The sequence below is a fragment of the Oenanthe melanoleuca genome, chromosome 1 (genome assembly GCF_029582105.1).
Source record: "Oenanthe melanoleuca isolate GR-GAL-2019-014 chromosome 1, OMel1.0, whole genome shotgun sequence".
Classification (NCBI taxonomy): Eukaryota; Metazoa; Chordata; class Aves; order Passeriformes; family Muscicapidae; genus Oenanthe; species Oenanthe melanoleuca.
Window position 1 is genome coordinate 110774810 of NC_079333.1, and position 19220 is coordinate 110794029.

General features: G+C 46.5%; 1 protein-coding gene across 5 annotated transcripts in view; it reads left to right on the forward strand.

Annotated features, from left to right (window-relative positions):
* SMIM11 (small integral membrane protein 11) overlaps nt 1–19220 on the forward strand; it is a 36385-nt gene that overhangs the window by 11162 nt on the left and 6003 nt on the right. The window contains exon 5 of one of the 5 annotated variants that reach the window (XM_056484878.1): nt 16078–16099. The exons of 2 other annotated variants lie outside the window; for them this stretch is intronic. The gene's annotated coding sequence lies outside the window, so the exon portion shown is untranslated. Of the gene's footprint in view, nt 1–1958; nt 2172–5011; nt 5183–16077; nt 16100–19220 lie in introns of those variants that run through there. 2 more of the 5 variants (XM_056484885.1, XM_056484864.1) reach the window with 2 other exon arrangements.

The following is a 19220-nucleotide window of genomic DNA, read 5'->3' on the forward strand; positions in this document are numbered from 1 at the left end:
AGGATCTGCACAGGAACCCCTTGGAAATATTCCTATCCCAAAAAATGAGCCAGGTCACTGTGCTGCCTGCAGAACTCTGGATCTCTCCTCCTCCCCCATTCCATAAAATTCCTCTTTTCCAAAGCAGAGTTCAGGCTGTACCTCCCTTGCTGCATTTCTGATATTGTCACTGCCACCAGTGCCAAGTGTTGAAGACACAAAATAAAAGGCTTAAAATTAAAAACTGGCTTCTACATTTCCATTGTTTGCACCTTTGGGGCTCTTTTTCACAGAATGCAGGCTGTGTGGATTAAATCAAAGCTACAATCCTTGTGCAGTGATCAGGAAAGGAGCTGCTGGGGTTCTGAGGGAAACAAATGAAACTCTCCCAGTGGCTGGAATAGGGAGCTCAGGTCCTGCTCTGAGGTCCTTAAAATGAAAAATGAGCCTTCAGCAGGACACTTTTGTCATTAGACTTTAGCTAAGATGAGCTCAGCTTAATTTTAGTACCACTGAAGCTTTTAGCCTGAGACTTGTGCCAGAATCCCCCAGGCTGGGGCTGGAGGGAGGCAGAGCTCCCTGAGCTCATCCCAGTGATCCCAGATTTCCTTCCCTGCTTTTCCTCTTGGGGAGCAGCAATTCCAGCTGCTTTTTCCTGCCCTGCAAACCTTCTGTGTGGGGGAGAATCCTTCATCATTCCCTGGGATCCCAGCTCCAGGATTGCCTCAGGATGCAGTGACTTGTTGTCCTCTAATTACAGCACATATGACATAGTTAATTAGTTAATAATCGTTAACTGTTATTGACATCAGCCTTCAAGCTGGTGGGGAGCTGATAGACCTCACATGGAATATCCTAAGTGGGAATAAACCCCAGGGATCATCCAGTCACAGCCCCCCAAAATCCCAGCCTGGGCATCCCTGGAGCTCCTGCAGCTCTGGGGAGCCTGGGCAGTGCCAGCACCTCTGGGGGAAGAACCTTGCCCTAAAATCCATCCCAAATCCCTCCTGGCCCAGCTCCAGCTGGCTGCTGTCCCTGTCAGAGCCCTTGGGATGAGCTGCAGCCCCTCTTGGGTCTCAGGCTGAACATTCCAAGGTCCCTCAGGTGCTCCTTGTGTGGACCCTTCCCCACCCTCTGGACTCTCTCCATGAGTTTTGGCTCTTCCACTGCAGCTCCACGTGGGAAACAGCCCAATGTCCCACCCATGAGTGTGTGGAGACAGCTCAGGTGAAATTTCCAACACCTGCCTTGATGTTTTCTCCCTGGATTTGACCCAAGGGCCATTTTTTGGCTGTGGCACAGCCCCAGTCACTCCCCAGTTTGGCTTTGGAGCTGCTTTGTCTTGGCTGCTGGAGCAGTTCCAGCGTGGCTGGGCTCAGCTGGACCTGGCCTGGCCTGGCTGACCTGTGGGGCAGTTTGGGACAATCCCAGCTGGTAACAGCAATTCCTGGCAGTTACCCCATGGCAATGGGCTCCTTGTGTGCCCTGCAGAGGGAAACTTTGTTTGGGCACAAATGAGTGGTGAGGATTTTATCCATGTGCATTTCCATCTGGATTCCTGCTGGAGATGTCCATCTGTCCCAGGCTGGCCCAGGGCTGGGATGTGGCTGTCACATGGAAGATGGATGTGGCTGCTTCCTGTTGATCCCATGGAACACAGATGGGTGACTCTCCTTTTTGGTTATCCTTTTTTATTCTTTTTTTCTTCCTGGACTTCCTCCTGCTGCTTGGCTTTGCTCCCCAGTGCCTCAGCTTCCAGTGGTGTGGCCCTTTTGCAGCCCTCCAGCTCTTTTTATCTGCTCTGACTCATTTCTCTGGCCCAAACTCAGCTCATTTCCCAGCCTGGATGATGAGGGGAGGCTCAGAGCCAAGCACCAACAAATGGCAGCTCCTGACAGTGGAGTTTGAGTCAAAGAAATGAGTCTGGGCTTTGTGTTTGGGCTCTAAACCAGCTCTGTTCTTCTGCTTTTCTCACCCAGACAATCATTAGTGTATTCCCTGCTCCTGTCCCACCTGGGCCCTGCAGGAAGAAATTCCAAGGAATAACTTCACAGAGCTGTGAGTGATGTCTCCTGGTTTTCCATTCCTGGCCACCCTTCTCCCACTTCTCACTTTGCCTGCTCACTCAGAAAAGCTTTTATCCCAAAATCCCAACTCCTCCAGCTTGGGAGGGACCTCCAGGATCATCCAGCCCCACCAAAATCACCTCTGAATTAATTATGGCCTCAAGTGCTTTTGCAGAAAAGCTGTCAGGACTGAGGGCTTGAAAATGGGGAAAAATGTTCCCATCTAAAAATGTGTTGGGTCACCCATTACAGACCTGCTCCAAGAGCTGGAGGGAAAATAAATGTTTGTGGGTTTTTTCCTATGAAGATGAGGCTTGGAAAAGCACTTAGGAGTCATTAATGAGACATGATGGAAATTCAAGTGATTTGCATTCCAGCTCGAGCAGAGGGACATCTGTGACAGCTTCTGCCTCTTGTCCTTATGCAAAGATCCTTTAATTATTTTTTCCCCCCATTTTAGAGAAAATCCACACACACACAGAGATTCCTGAGTGGGACCACAGCTTGGCTTTGCTCTCCAAAGTTCAAGTGCCCTGAGCCTCCCTCCAAGGGCTCCTGCTGGCAAACCCAATAAAATAATTGGGATTTCAAACCCTGCTGGGGAGCTGGGATGTTGTTTCAAGGGCTCTTGACTAAGGTGCTGCTGTTGGGTAACATCCTCCCATTAGCCTGAGTCAGATGTTCAAGGAATTGCTTGTCATCCCAAATTACCACTTGAGTCACAGCTGCATGAGCCACAATATTTTTCATCCCCACGAAGGGTTACAGGGTTTTGTGGAAAACATGGGCTGTAATTATCCTACACAGCAGCAAAGGGGGAGTGGAGCAAAGGCAAGGGCTCATCCTGGAGGGCTTTCTGTCAAATCCCAAAGTTCCTTGGATTTCAGACTCAGCTCTTTCTCCTGCCCACAGCTTTCCATGCTCATTAAAAGGGATTGGGGAGAAAAGTTTTGCCAGGCCTCAACATCCCAGAGGGAAATGGGAAGGGATTTGACAAAATTTTCCCAGTTTTTTTCCAGGAAAAGGAGATTGTTCTCTTTTTTTCCTTTGTTTTCTGGGAAACTGGCAGCAAAAACTTCCTCTTTCCTAATGCTTGTTTCCCTGAAATCCTTCATGGGGGCTCCCCTCATCTTCCCAAAGAATAAAAACCAGGAAAGACAATTCTGTGACACAAATTGCTTCATTGGGAAAATTCTTGGTGCTAAATGGATGGGAAGCAGGAGATTTGAGTTGTCCAGCCTGGAGGAGAGAAAGTTCTGGGGAGATTTTAGAGCCTTCCAGGAGCTAAAGGGGCTCCAGGAGAGCTGGGGAGGGACAGGACACAGGGAATGGAGGGACAGACACAGGGAATGGAGGGACAGACACAGGGAATGGAGGGACAGGACACAGGGAATGGAGGGACAGACACAGGGATGGAGGGACAGACACAGGAATGGAGGGACAGACACAGGGATGGAGGGACAGCACACAGGGAATGGCTCCCACTGCCAGAGGGCAGGGCTGGGTGGGATATTGGGAATCAGGAATTGTTCCCTGGCAGGGTGGGGAGGTCCTGGAATGCAATTCCCAAAAAGCTGTGGCTGCCCCTGGATCCTGGCAGTGCCCAAGGCCAGGTTGGACTCTGGGGCTGGAGCACCTGGGAGGGGGATGGAACAAGAAGAGTTTTAGGATCCTTCCAACCCAAACCATCCCATGAATCCATGACCCTCTGATCCCATTCCTGGTCCCATGGACTCTGCTGTGTCAGGGTGGGAACTGCCCAGAGCCACATCCCAGGGAGGCAGCAGGGGCTGGACTGGGAGCCCTTCAGACCTGGGCTTGGTCTCCTTGCTGTGAGCCCAGGGCTGGCCTGGCTGGAGCTGCTCCTTGTCCCCAGAGGTGCCAGCAGGGCAGGGCAGGGCAGGGACTGGGCCATGGGTGAGCAGAGTGTGTCCCAACAGCAGCCCAGGGCTGTGCAATCCCTGCTGTGCCTGGGGACAGAGGCACTGCCACCATTCCCTTCCTCATTCTGCTTCCACCAGCACAGCTGGGAAGGGCTCAGCCTGGAGAGAAGGAGGCTCAGGGGAACCTCAGTGACAGCAGGGCAGGGAAAGGAGGAGAGGAAATGGCCTCAAATGGCACCAGGGCAGGCTCAGGGTGCAGATTGGGAAAGAAAATGTCCCTGGCAGAGTGGTCAGGATTGGGATGAGCTGCCCAGGGAGGTTTGCAGTCACTGTCTGGGGGAGTGCTCAGGACAGGCTGGATGTGGCCCTTGGGGACAGGCTTGGGTGATGCTGGAGGTTCTTCCCACCTTGATTCTTCTGGGATGCTGAGTGGAGCAATTGCTGCTTCAAGACACTGTGGAGTTCTGTGCAGGGTTAAGACAGCAGGGCAATAAAACCATCCCTGCCCCTCTCCAGTCTCTCCCTTTCCTCCATTTCCCATTCCCTGCTGCTCCCTGATGGCCAAAAACGAGCAGATGCTTTTGCTGAGGAATCTGAAGTGTGAAATTTTTCTTTTCCTATTCACCTCCCAGCTCTGGAACATTAAATCTGTGGATTCTTCTGAAGGCAGATGAGACTCCCTTGGTTTAGATTTCTGTCTCCCACAAAAATTCCCCTTCCAATGGTTTCCCTGCACAGGGGAACACAGCACAGGTTTGTCTCTAGTGAATCACATCTTCTGTCTTTTGTGGTTTTATGGTTTTGATTCTCTCAGAAATCCACAAGAAACAGTAATGAGCACCACAATGTAAATTGGGACACTTCAAAAAAAAAAAAAAAAAAAGAAAAAAATGTTCAATGAACTTGGAAAAACTGTTAGAAATACTCCTTTACATCACTCAGCATGGGAAATCATGGAATTTCACTCATTAATGGCAGAGGGAAGGAAAATCTGCCATGCTGAGGTGCCAGATTTTATCCTGAGAGAGTGATTGGTGCCTCAAAGCCTGAACCAACCACTAATTGCTGGGAATTCCCCTTCAGGGAGATTTCTCCTGGCTGCCCTGAGAAGTTCCCTGCACACTGCTGCAAGTGAAGTGCTTGGTGGCACCAGGATTTAGGGGGAAAATTGGAATTTCCAGTTTTCATCAGATTGGAATGTGTCTGCAGTGGGAAAGTCACTTGGAATTTTTCAGCTTTATTCAATTCCCTGCTCAGGAGTCCAAGCCAGGCTGGATCTATGGAATTCATTTTCCAGCCCTCTCTTTGTTGAAATTTGGGGAATTTACATCCAAGGCCGAGTCTCATGACTCCCATACCAGCAATTTGTCACCAGGGTGGTGAAATTGGATTTTTGTGTTAATTATCTCTCCCTGATCCAAGCAGAGCACAGATACACTTGGTCATGGGATACACCTGAAATGAAACATTTTGATTTCAAATTCTCTCTTTTATTAGTGTCCTTTTAATTTAATATGTGCTTTTATCCTTAATAAAGGACACCAGGACCTGGCAGGGATAATTCTGCTGGAATTATTGATCTTGCAAAGAGCACATTGAAAGACCTGATGAGGTCCCCCAGAAAAGTCATTCATGAACTTCATATTCAAGAGCTGGATGTGAAGTGTGAGAAGAAAATCCTGGAGGGAATTAATTATCCCCTAATTCTTTTGGGGCCCTTGGCACCCACTGGAAGTGCAAATCCTGTTCTCTGTTCCCTGATTTGAAGGTGGGCAGAAGGGCAGGAGCCCTCCCTGACCTGGTTGTTTCCTTGTTTCATTATTTAATTTATTTACTTCATCCTGCACTGTGGGAACTGGATTTGCAGAGAGGTTTTAGGGCCTGGCAGAAGGCTGACACACATCTGGATGCAAAGTTGGAGATAAGAAATGCCATGGAATTGGACAGATGTTGCTGAGAGAGAAATGGAGAAGGAAAAAAGTTTCAAAGGATGGCATTTTAAATAAAACTGATATTTTGGAGAAACAGAACTGTGAAAGATGCATTAATAGAATATTAATAGTAATATTATAGTAACAGAAGCCATGAGGGGTGATTTTAGATGAGGGGCTTTAAGGCATTTTACAGTGATGTGACAAAAGCTGATAGGCCAAGAAATGCTTATAATGAGTTGTAATTAGGAAATAATTGGCTTCTGATTTTGATAACATAAATTATAACATCTGTATTGTCTCACCCTTCATATGAGACTGAAAATGGAATAAAAGTTTTTTAAAACACCTCTCAGTTGCCCCATGTCTGGGTCAGAAAAGGGCAGAACCTGGCACTGCACCAGTCAGGGAATTGTTGAGACTGGCACAAAAAGGCTCTGTCACTTCTGTCACTTTGTCACTTCTGTCACTTTGTCACTCCTGCTTTCAGCTCCCTGCTGGCTGTGAGAGGACAGCAGGAGGACAGCAGGGAGGGAGGAGCTGTGGGAGCATCCAGAGGGGTCCTGGGGTCCAGGGCAGCCCTGCCAGGGATGCCAGGCTGGGATTTTGGGGGTCTGGGCTGGGGGATTTTTCCAGCTCAGGAGATCCCACTCTGTGATCTGGAAATCACTGAGCAGAGGATTCTAAAATCCTACAAAAACAGGATTATAAAATCCTATAAAAAACGTCCTATAAAAACCAACCTAAGCACCAAATTCATCACTCAGCCCTGAACAGAGTCCCTGTTCATGGAGCAATTAGGGTGGCAATTATCACTTACATCCTAATTACCCACTTCAGGTCATTATGTCATTACCTTCCCAGTCACCATTCAAGCTGAAAAAAACTCATTACAAACCCTTTATTTTAAAATGCCAACTGAAAACATCATGAAATACAGAACACAATGAAATACACAGTGACAGCAGGATTTTTTTTTTTACTACCATATTATATTACAGCTAAAATTAAGTTTGAAATTTAAGATTTTATTTTTATCTAAATTAAACGTTTTGTAGGTTTAATTTTTTTTTCCCAAAACCAGCTCTCCACAGGGAATTTGGTTCTCTCCCAGTCTTACACAAAGTGACAAAGATTAGGATTCTTTTTCTAACCAATACCATCTCCAGTTTAAATAATCTCTTTTCCCTCCTGCTGGCTGATGAATTCCTGAGCATGAGCTAAAGTCCCACACCAAATTTGTATTTCTGGTGCCAAAAATACTTTCCAAAAGTGAGTAATTTTAGCTGTGCTGGAACCAAGAGAGGAAAACTTGTCCAAATCAAAGATGGCCTCAGGATGGAAACAGAAAAAGGTGGGAAATTTAGAAAATAAATTAAGAGAATAATTACATTAAGAGCGTTATACTCCTCAGAATAGAGTCAGTAGAAGAGCTGGTGCTTTCTGCTAAACCAGGGAGAGACTTTGTGAAACCTGCTGGATTTGGGGTTCAGCATTAGGAATTCTCAGCCAAGGCTGAGTTTATCACACTCCCCTCATCCCAGCATGACTGCAGGTGGAAATACTGAACACTCCTTGCTCAGAACAATCCCTGTGGTCAGCACTATTTAGGACTTTTATTTAGCACTATTTATTTGGAGCTTTTGTCAGTGGTGCAGGCACAGATGCATCTCCCTGGTGAGGAGGGAAAATCAGCAGGAGAAGCTGCAAGGGGCTGGGACAGAGGGTCGGGAAGGGGACAAAGCCAGCAGAGCCTGAGTGGTCAGAATTTGATTTTCCCCCCTCTGTTTTTGGGGTGTGGAGCCCCCAGTGCAGAGGGAAGGAGTCAGCTGAGCCAGCTGGAGCTGGTGAGCAGGAATGGGCTCAGTCCCAGGGGAATGGCACAGCTCTGCCTCGCCTCAGCAGGAATCTGGTTTTGTCCTTCCCTGTGGAATTCAAATCCCAGCCTGGCACTTGCTTGGCACAGCAGCCACTGGAGCAGGAGGTGAAACCCTGCCCAAAATTTGGGGTGGGTGATGGAAGCTGAAACCTGGATCTGCCCATGGAATGGGGCACCTCCAAACCTGGATCTGCCCATGGAATGAGACACCTCCAAACCTGGATCTGCCCATGGAATGAGACACCTCCAAACCTGGATCTGCCCATGGAATGAGGCACCTCCAAACCTGGACCTGCCCATGGAATGAGGCACCTCCAAACCTGGATCTGCGCATGGAATGAGGCACCTCCAAACCTGGATCTGTGCATGGAATGAGACACCTCCAAACCTGGATCTGCCCATGGAATGAGGCACCTCCAAACCTGGATCTGCCCATGGAATGAGACACCTCCAAACCTGGATCTGTGCATGGAATGAGGCACCTCCAAACCTGGATCTGTGCATGGAATGAGGCACCTCCAAACCTGGATCTCTCTATGGAGTGAGAGATCACCCACTCTGCTTCCTGATGCTCTTGCATGAAAAAAGGGAGAAGCTGGCTGTGCAGAGCAGGAATCCTCAGAGCTGCTGGAAGTCAGGCTGGAATCTCCTCTTGGTGAGAAAACTGGATCACAGCAGAACCTGGATCCAAATTTGGATGGTGCCACCTGTCCCCTTTTGGAAAACAGCCCCACTGGGGAGAAGGAACAAACCTGGAAGCTGCAAATGTTGTTTCTACCTTTAAATATCAGCCATGTTCCAGCAGCAATGGGAATGGGGCTGCCAGGAGCTGGGATTGCAAATCCTGGCTTCAACAGGGCAGACACCACAGGGAAGCCACAGGAACAGGATCCAAAACCAACTCCAATCCCTAACTGGCCTCTGCTGGAGCCAGAGGCTGGGGAAATGCACCTGTCCAAAAAAGGAGAGGTCTCTGCTGGAAAGCTGAAACTCTGGAATTCCAAGGACAAGTGTGGAAAGCCAAGAGAGTGGTTTGGATTTCAGCTCGGATATCAGCTGGAAGCAGCAGCCTTGGAACAGCTCTGAGGAGATCAGGCTCTGAAAACTCCCTCTAAGGATGTGGCCCACATGGAATAAATCAGTTCCAGGCAGCTGGATTGGCCCAAACAGTGGCAGAATCCCATAATAGTAACACTTTATCATGGCAGAAAAACTTTATCAGGCAAACCAGGGAGAGAAAAACATCACAGCAGCAAAATTCCAGTTCCAGACAGTAAAAACCTGTGGAAGGAGAGTTGGGAAATAATGCTTCCTATAAAATTGTTGGGAATTCTTTTCCTGTCTCTAACAATGACCAACACACAAAGGGACATAAAGGAGGCTGAGAGGAACCCCCCAACATTCAGACTCACAATTTTATAGGATTTTATAGGATTTTATAGGATTTTATAGGATTTTTACTCCTATAACCAAATGCCTCAAGGTTCTCACAGTATCTGCCCCACTGGTCTCCAACCATTTGGGTTTGCAGACTCCAGAGCTTTTGCCAGTGAATTCTGGGACCAAGAGCAGCAAGCTGGAGCCCTCAGCCAGCATTTGCCTCTCCACACCTGCCACCCTGGGTTCCAGGAGTGTGCAGGGCACAGGCAGAGCAGTGCTGAGCCCGTGGGGACCTGCAGAAAACAGCCCAAAGCTGCAGCACCCCAAAACTGCAACACCTCAAAACTGCAGCACCCCGAAGCTGCAGCACCCCGAAGCTGCAGCACCCCAAAGCTGCAACACCCCAAAGCTGCAACACCTCAAAACTGCAACACCCCAAAGCTGCAACACCCCAAAGCTGCAGCACCCCAAAGCTGCAGCACCCCAAAGCTGCAGCAGCCCAAAACTGCAGCACCCCAAAACTCCAACACCCCAAAACTCCAACACCCCGAAGCTGCAACACCCCGAAGCTGCAGCAACCCAAAACTGCAGCAGCCCAAAACTGCAACACCCCAAAACTGCAGCACCTCAAAACTGCAACACCCCAAAGCTCCAACACCCCAAAACTGCAACACCCCAAAGCTGCAGCACCTCAAAACTGCAACACCCCAAAACTGCAGCACCCCAAAACTGCAGCAGCCCAAAGCTGCAGCACCCCAAAGCTGCAGCACCCCAAAGCTCCAACACCCCAAAGCTGCAACACCCCAAAGCTGCAGCACCCCAAAACTCCAACACCCCAAAGCTGCAGCACCCCAAAGCTGCAGCACCCCAAAGCTCCAACACCCCAAAGCTGCAACACCCCAAAGCTGCAGCACCCCAAAACTCCAACACCCCAAAGCTGCAGCACCCCAAAGCTGCAGCCTGGTTCCTGTAAGCAGCCTGGGGAAGCAGCAGCAGCTCTGTGGGATTCTCCATGAGGAGAGGGGGGCACTAAACCCTGAAGGAATTGTTTGGGGTTGTTGGCACAGCGGGGTCACATCCCCAAGGGCTCCAGCTGAGAATGGTCAGCCCTGAGATGCCCAGGGGGGCTCTGGGGGGACATCAGGGGCATGGAATGGGTTGGATTGAAGGACCTTAAATCCCATCCCATTAACCTTGTTCCACCCCAGCCATGGCAGGGACACCTCCCACTGTCCCAGGCTGTTCCAGCTCCAGTGTCCAACCTGGAACTGAACATTCCAGGGATCCAGGGGCAGCCACAGCTGCTCTGGGAATCCATCCCAGCCCCTTCCTACCCTCCTAGGGAACAATTCCTGCCCAAAAATCCCACCCAGCCCTGCCCTCTGGCAGTGGGGAGCCATTCCCCATTGTCCTGTCTCCAAGCCCTTGGGATTGGGATGTCCTGGCCCTCCTCATGTTCCTGGTTCAGGGCAGCCAAGTGTGGAAGAACTGCTGAAAAATGCAGGACCACTGTCCAGAACAAGTCCCAGTCCAGCATGTGCCTCCTGCAGATCCTTGGAACAACCTTCATCCTGTGGGATGGCTGGACACAGACCATCCACCCTTTCCCATCACTTCAGGCTGGACACGGGGGCTGCAGTGGCTGCTCCTGCTGGCACAGGCACACTGGCAGCTCTGACCTCCCAAAAAAATCAGGGAATAAAGGAAGGGTGATCCCTGCTCCTGAGAGCCAAGCCATGAAGACACTGGAGGAGCAGTTCCCCTCCAGCTCCCACCCAGGCCAGCAGCTGCAGTGGCTCAGCTCCCACTCCAGAGCCCCCACAGCTGCACAAGAGGCACAGAACGTCCTGGCACGGCTCTTCACGAAGGCAAATTATCCCTGGGTGGGCTGAACAGGAGGAAAACGAAATACAAAAAACCATTTTCACACATTTTCAGCCCGGGGCTGGTTCCTGCTCTCCTGCCGCCGCAGCTCCAGCAGGGCAGAGCTGTTGATGATGATGAAGGTGTCCCTGCTGTCCCTGCTGTCCCTGCTGTCCTTGCTCCCAGGTCCTGGCAGCTCCAGCTGGCCCTGGGCTGGGCTCAGCTTCCCTGAGTACAGGTAGTCCATGTAGTTCTCAGGCTTGCTGGAGACAATATTGCTGAGCATCATGACGAAGAGCAGGAAGCCGAAGAAGCCGACGATGATGAGGATGTAGAAGGAGGCCATGATCTCCTCCTGCAGCTCCAGGGCAGGGTTGCTGTAGTTGTTGAACCTCAGGGCTTTTTTCTGCTCCACAGACATGTGGAGTAAATTGGGCAGCACTGAGCTGCTGTTGGTGTGGTTGCTCAAAGCCATTGCAGCTTCCATTCCACAGGTCAGATCTAAACTAAAAAAAAGAGGAAAAGAATGAATGAGCTGAGCCCAGAGCCTTCACATCATCCCCTGTCCTCTGCTCTGGGTGCTCCTGCTCCTGGAATGTTCAGCTGGAGCAGCCTGAGGTCAGAGCTCACCTGAGCTGCAGCCCCAGCTCTGCTCCCTGGGACAGGATCCTGCCTGGAGCTGGGCCAGGAGGGATTTGGGATGGATTTTAGGGCAAGGTTCTTCCCCCAGAGGTGCTGGCACTGCCCAGGCTCCCCAGAGCTCCAGGGATGCCCAGGCTGGGATTTTGGGGGGCTGTGACTGGATGATTCCCTGGGGTTTATTCCCACTCAGGATATTCCATGATATGCCATGATTCCACCCTCCAGCTGCACATCTGACAGGCAGAGATCCACAGTGGAAGCTAGTGCTGAGTTAGGGCAGGAATTCAGGGAATCCAGAGTTGTGCTGTCTGTGTGGAAAATGGGAATTTTCACGGGCACACACAGCTCCTCCAGCTGGTTTTGTTCTGCTGGTGATGCAATATCAGAATTTGGGAATAATATTGCCAATTCCAGGGATTATCTCAATGGAAATGGGATGAAAAGAAATCTCACCAAGAGGAGAGGAAATCAATACTGGGATTGTCACAGGATCAAGAATGGTTTGGGTTGGTGATTTAAAATCATCTATTTCCATCCCAGCCATGGCAGGGACACCTCCCACTGTCCCATTGCTCCCAACCTGGAACTGAACATTCCAGGGATCCAGGGCAGCCACAGCTGCTCTGGGCATTGCCTCTAAGCAAACCACAAAATCCTGCCATGCTGCAAAATCCAAAGATGAAAAAAAATGTTTGCTCCATCTCCCAATCCCACACCCAAAAATAAGCTTTTGGCAGCAGCAATTTCCCAATTTTGACAGAAATCCATGGATCATTTTTAGCTCTCTGAAATGCCTTCTTGGAGAAGAATGTGATAATCTTAGACAAGCTTTGTGCCAATCTGCCCATGAGGGCTGTAAATCAAATCCAGGAGCTTCATCCCAAACATCCCATTTTTTGTTAATTTAAAGTCAATTCCCTTTCCTGGCACTGAGGCCCTGGCACAGAATTCCCAGAGCAGCTGTGGCTGCCCCTGGATCCCTGGAATGTTCAGTTCCAGGTTGGACACTGGGGCTGGAGCAGCCTGGGGCAGTGGGAGGTGTCCCCATGCCAGGGGTGGCTCTGGGTGGGATTTAAGGCCCTCTCAACAAAACCATTCCACAATTCCTTGTTCGTAGCTTTCCTTGGTTTTTATCTTGTTTTGCTTAATCAGTGTAGCTCATCAAGGGTCTTGAAAAATGAGGAAACAACCTCACCTCTTGCAGGCAGAGCTCAGGTGCTTTACAACACCTGAGGGTTAAAGTTCCGACAAGAACCTGTTTGAAAAGTGAGTTCAAACATTTTAAAAGTGGGTTTAAAGCATTTAAAACTTCAAATTAATGTGAATAAGAGAATAAAAGAAAAAAAAAAACTGAAAAAATATCGAGGCTTAAGAGTAGATTTTCCTGCCAGTGTCCCCTGAGATGTCTGTGAGAGGAATGATGGATTTGTCTTTATAAACCAGCTGTGGATCTGCTGGGAGATAAAACCAGCACTGAGAGGTAAAAGAAACAATGGGAGGGATTGCACTGATTGATGAATGGGAAAAGAGATTTGCCTTTACAAATAAACTGTAGGTTTGCTGAGAAATGAAACTGGATATTGGAAGATTAAAGAAGCAATGGGGGAAACTATGAATTCTGTAAGAATTAAAAATGAAAAGGGAGGGTTGTACATTAGAGGGGAATTTCAGGTATCTTAGGGCAGTCTGTGCCTCTCAAGTACCTCAGCAATGAGGAAAGAGAGAGGGAAATTGGGATAAAAAGGGAGGTGAATCCTCAAAAAATTCGAGGGATCCCAGGGGATGCCCCATGGCCTCTCCCTTTATTCCAATAAATGAAAAAGGATTCCTCAGTCTCCTTTCTGGACATGAACCTCTGGTGTTTGTGGATGAATTTCCCTGACATCAGGATGGCAATCCTTGGAAAAGAGAGCCCCTGATGGTGAGGGCCACTCCTGGCTTTGCTCTCCCTGCAGCCATTCCCTGTTAATTCTTGTTGTGTTTGTCCTGCTGGGCTCTGACTGCTCCACCTGGAGCCTCCCAGTGCCCAAATCACCAGGGCTGAGCCTGATCCAGCACTGGGGAGATTTCCAGCACAGGGATGCTCCAGGGAACCCAAGGAATTCCAGCAGCTCTGGGTGTGTGGGATCACAAGGCTCGGGTGGAGCTTTGAGCTAAACGGGAAATTTTTGTCTCTATGGAAAAACAGAAAGGCAAAATTCCTGCCAGATTCCAAATAAAGTGCCCATGGATTATAAAACTCTGCCTCAGCCCAGTTTGGCTTCTTTAAATTAATTTGAAATCATTTGAAATCATTTGAAATCATTTAATTTGAAAATTAAAGATAATTTTGTCCCACCCCTGCCATGGCAGGGTCACCTCCCACTGTCCCAGCTGCTCCAGCCTGGAGCTGAACATTCCAGGGATCCAGGGCAGCCACAGAAAATCTGGGAATCCATCCAGCCCCTGCCAGGGAACAATTCCTGATTCCCAGATCCCACCCAGCCCTGTGCTGCTGGAAATGTTCTCTCCCCAGGACTCAATCCCAGATCCCAGCTCCCCCTCCGAGGGCACAGCACAATAAATGGCATTTATTCCCTGCCTGAACCCCAGCTGAAGGTTTTAGTCTGGAAAGAACTCTCTGGAAATCCATTTTGGTTTTTTTTCCTGGTGAGATTTTCTCAGTGAACCCACCTCTCTCCCCTCCAGGGATTAATGGGCAGTGCCACGAGGAGCACAGAGCATCCAAAATTATCACCCGAATTTCATCCCAGCCCTCCCTCCTCTTGATGGAACCCCAACCTCAACAATCCACCCATCCCCAAAATTACATTTATTTGCTGCCACATAAAGTTGACACCGAGCTCTGGGTGCTCCCATCTGTGATTTTTATGGACAGTGCCCATAAGAACCTGCCCATGGCAATGGGATGAGCCTGAAGGTTCTTCCCAACCCAAATTTCTGGAATTCTGTGGATTCCCCCAATCCTGCCAGAGTGGGATTGGTCCTGCAACGATTTTTGGGGATTTAAAATTGAATATAAACTCCAGATTTTTCAGGTCCTCAGATTTTGCTTTCTAAAGAAAACAGAGTCTTCTGCTCAGTGAGATGTTGGACAGGCACTTCAAATATTAATATTTAAAACAGGCAATATAAAAAGAAGTCAATATTAAAAAAAAGGCAATATAAAAAAAGGCAGTATAAAAAAAGGCAATATAAAAAAAAAGGCAGTATAAAAAAAAGGCAGTATAAAAAAAAAGGCAGTATAAAAAAAAAAGGCAGCATTAAAAAAAGTTAATATATTAAAATATTTTAAAATCATATATTTTTATATATGAAATATATATAAGATATATATTATATATATAAAATATATTTTTAAAACCAACATATTAAAAACCAATATTTAAAAATTCCAATATTAAAAAACCCGCAATGTATTAAAAAACTCAACACACTAAAAAAACTTAATGTCTTTTTAAAACCGTCAAGATATTAAAAAAACCTCAATATATTAAATAATCTCAATATACATTAATAAAGTCTCAATATACATTTTAAAAATCCCAATATACTTTAAAAAAAATCTCAATATACTTTAAAAAAATCTCAGTATACTTTAAAAAAATCACCTCAATATGCAGTAAATAAAAACTCAATATACTTAAAAAAACTCAATATACTTTAAAAAAATCTCAATATACTTTAAAAAAATCTCAATATACTTAAAAAAAAATCTCAATATACTTAAAAAAAAATCTCAATATACTTTTAAAAAAAAAATTCAATATGCAGTAAAAAAAATAAATCTCTGCAAGTGTTGCCATCACTGAGCCATGTCCCACTTGACTCCATCCAGAAAAGATTTGGGAGGAGAAATCCCTCCCAGTTCCCTCCCAGTCCAACCAGCACAGGAGAACAAAAGGAGAGGGAGAATTCCCAGAAAATGATGGGATGGAAACGCCACCGGGACAATTCCTGCAGCCACTGGCTGGCAGGAGCTGAATTTTCACCCCCAAAAAAAGCAAAAATAAAAGAAGTTTAGGGCGGGATCTGCCTGTGGCTGTTCTTGGGCAACTGCAGGAAGGTGTGAGCAGGTGCTGGATAAATAAATCAGATTATTTGTCCGTGTGCACCGCACGGGCAGGGCTGGGAGAGCTCGGAATGACAGAAATCAGGGGGGGAAACGTCTCAGCTCAGCCTGGAGCTCCCTGGAAGGGACTGGGGGGATTTTAGGTCAACAGGAAGATTCTGGGATGTCCCATCAGCCCAATTTCCCCATGGTTGTATTAATTAAACAGATCAGAATTAATTAAACAGATCAGTATTAATTAAACAGATCAATATTAATTAAACAGATCAGAAATCAACTCTTTTTTTGCTTTTTTTTTTTTGCTTTTTTTTTTTTTTTTCTTTGCTTTTTTTTTTCTTTTCCTTTTTTTTTTTTTTCTCTTTGCTTTTTTTCTCCGCCCAAGGTTGGGCTCAGCCCCTTCCCCCATCCCTCCCCGCTGTTTTTCCCAGCCCGAGGATTGCTGTGATTTTTTTTTTTTCCCGTGTGTGTGGCAGAGGCGTGGCTCACACAAACACGGCTCAGAAATAATTCAAATGAAATAAAATCCCTGCACACGTGGAGGTTTGCATAAATTTCCCCTGCCCTTACACAAAAAAACCCACATTAAAATACAAAAACAGTGCTGCAAGTCCCTATTATACATTGCATATATATAAATAAATAAATAAATAAATAAATAAATAAATCTCCATCCCATGTTTATATTTTATAGATATAAAAATATATAAACACATTATATTTCTATAATATATATTATATATAAATTATAATTTCTATAATATATAAATTATATATATACATCCCCTATGTATACATTCTTATATAAAAATATATATTTTATATCTATTATATATATTTATTATATATAAATGTCTATAACATACAAATCATATCGAGATATCCCATATGTATATATCTATATATAATTATTATATATTTATATATTATGTATTATATATTTTATATATTATAATTATTATATATTTACATATTATGTATATATCTATATCTGTATATAATTAATATATATTTACGTATTATGTATTATATATTTATATATAATATATATTATAATTTCTGTTAAATACAGATTATATATACATCCCATATGGAGATATTCTAGATATATAAATGCATTATATATTTGTATATAATATAAACATATATTGTCTATATACAAATTATAATTTATACAATCTATAAATTATATATAATATGTATTTACTATATATTATATATATTATATATTATAGATAATGTGCTATATTTTTATATGTTATATATAGGGTGTATATAGATTATATATGTATATATATATATTATATACATATTAAATATATGTGTGTATATATACACATACATATATATATATACACATACATATATATAAATATATATATATATACACATATATGTATAAAAATAAATAAATAAATAAATAAATATGTATATATATATACACACACACACATATATGTACACACACACATATATATACACACCTAATACCTGTCTATACCTAACACCATATTTAGCTAATTTTTAGAAAAAAAAAAATAAAAAATCCTAACAACAAGAGAATTAAACGCATCTGATTTTCAGGGATACAAACAAACAAACAAACAAACGCATCCCAGCTAATGACAAGCGGGAATTCCCAATGCGAGCAGCAGTTTAAATTGTTAATTAAACGGATCAAAGGAGAGTTTTTACCTGCCCGGAGCCCAGCGCTGGCTCTGTCCCCGCTCCAGGATTTTTAACTATTTAAGGAGCGGAGCGGAGGAGTGGCCCGGGGATAATCGCAGGGAGGGGCCGGAGGCGGGGACAGGTGCGGGCACCTGGGAGGGGACAGCAGCGACACCGGCGTCCCTCGGCCCGGCACAGAGAGAGTCGGGGGAACAGCCGGGAGCGTGTTCCGGGGTGTCTGGGCGGGGTGGTGGTTATTGGTCATAATTAACCAGGAATTGCGGTTGTTCCGAGGCTCAGGGGCTGGCAGGAACATCCAGGGGCATCCTGGGTCCGCCAGAGGAACGGCAGAGTCGTGGGATTGTCTGAGCTGGGAAGGAGCCGCCGGCATCAGTGAATCCAGATCCCAGGAATTCCCTGAGTGGGAATGAACCACCAGGATCAGTGAATCCAGATCCCTTCCCTGCCCAGAGCCCAGGAATTCCCTGAGCTGAGAAGGAGCCACCAGGATCAGTGAATTCAAATCCCTTCCCTGCCCAGATCCCAGGAATTCCCTGAGCTGAGAAGGAGCCACCAGGATCAGTGAATTCAAATCCCTTCCCTGCCCAGAGCCCAGGAATTCCCTGAGCTGATAAGGAACCATCAGGATTATCCCACTCTTTTCCCTGCCCAGACCCCCAGGAATTGCCCGAGCTAGGAAGAAACCATCAGGATCATCCAGTTCCACTCCCTGCCCAGACCCCGAGAATTCCCTGAGCTAAGAAGGAACCATCAGGACTATTGAATCCCAATTTTTCCCCTGCCCAGAGCCCAGGAATTCCCTGAGTGGGAATAAACCACCAGGATCAGTGAATCCAAATCCCTTCCCTGCCCAGATCCCAGGAATTCCCTGAGTGGGAATAAACCACCAGGATCAGTGAATCCCATTTTTTTCCCTGCCTAGCCCCCAGGAATTCCCTGAGTCAAAGGAACCATCAGGATCAGTGAATCCAAATTTTTCCCCTGCCCAGACCCCAGGAATTCCTTGTGTCAAAGGGACCATCAGGATTATCCCACTCCTTTCCCTGCCCAGACCCCAAGAATTCCCTGAGTGGAGAAGGAACCACCAGGATCAATATTCCACTCTTTTCCCTGCCCAGCCCCCAAGAATTCCCTGAGCGGAGGATGAACCATCAGGATTATCCCACTCTTTCCCCTGCCCAGCCCCCAGAACTGCCCCTGCCCCACCTCCCCCCTGCCCCACCTGCTTCCCCTTCTGGAGAAAGGATGGGCAAAGAAAGTACCGGGAAGAGGGAAGAGGCTGCTGGGCGAGGCACGCTCGCTATCTGAGCTGCCATCGTGGTGCCCCAGCCCCTTCCAGCCTGTTCTGCCAGCCAGGCTGCGGTGCTGGATCCTGCACTTCCACCCCTCCTGCCAAACCCCTCCGGGAGCAGCTCCAGGCAGGGGCAGCCCTTGAGAATTGATCAAAGATTGTGTTAATCAGAGAAGTATTGAAGGTCTGAAATGAAGCATGACACTAAAGAAAGGAAAATACATGATTAAATCATTCTGGTTTAAATCCCTCTGTTATGAATATTATGTTTTCTAAATAAGTTATATCTATTGACAGCTTGCAAAGCAAGGTTTTCACACAGCCCAGCAGATTCTGCAAAATCAGGTTTCCTGCCTCTGTGTGATCAATTGCAGCCTGTCCCTGAGACCAGACTTCCCAATTTCTGCCATTCCTTATCTACCAAGAGCAGTGGTTATCTGTGGGATTGACAAATTGTCCAGAGACTCACATCCCACAGACCACCACTGCTTACCTGGCAGAATTATGACAACAAAAAATAACAATTACTGATGACTGCAAGGAAACCA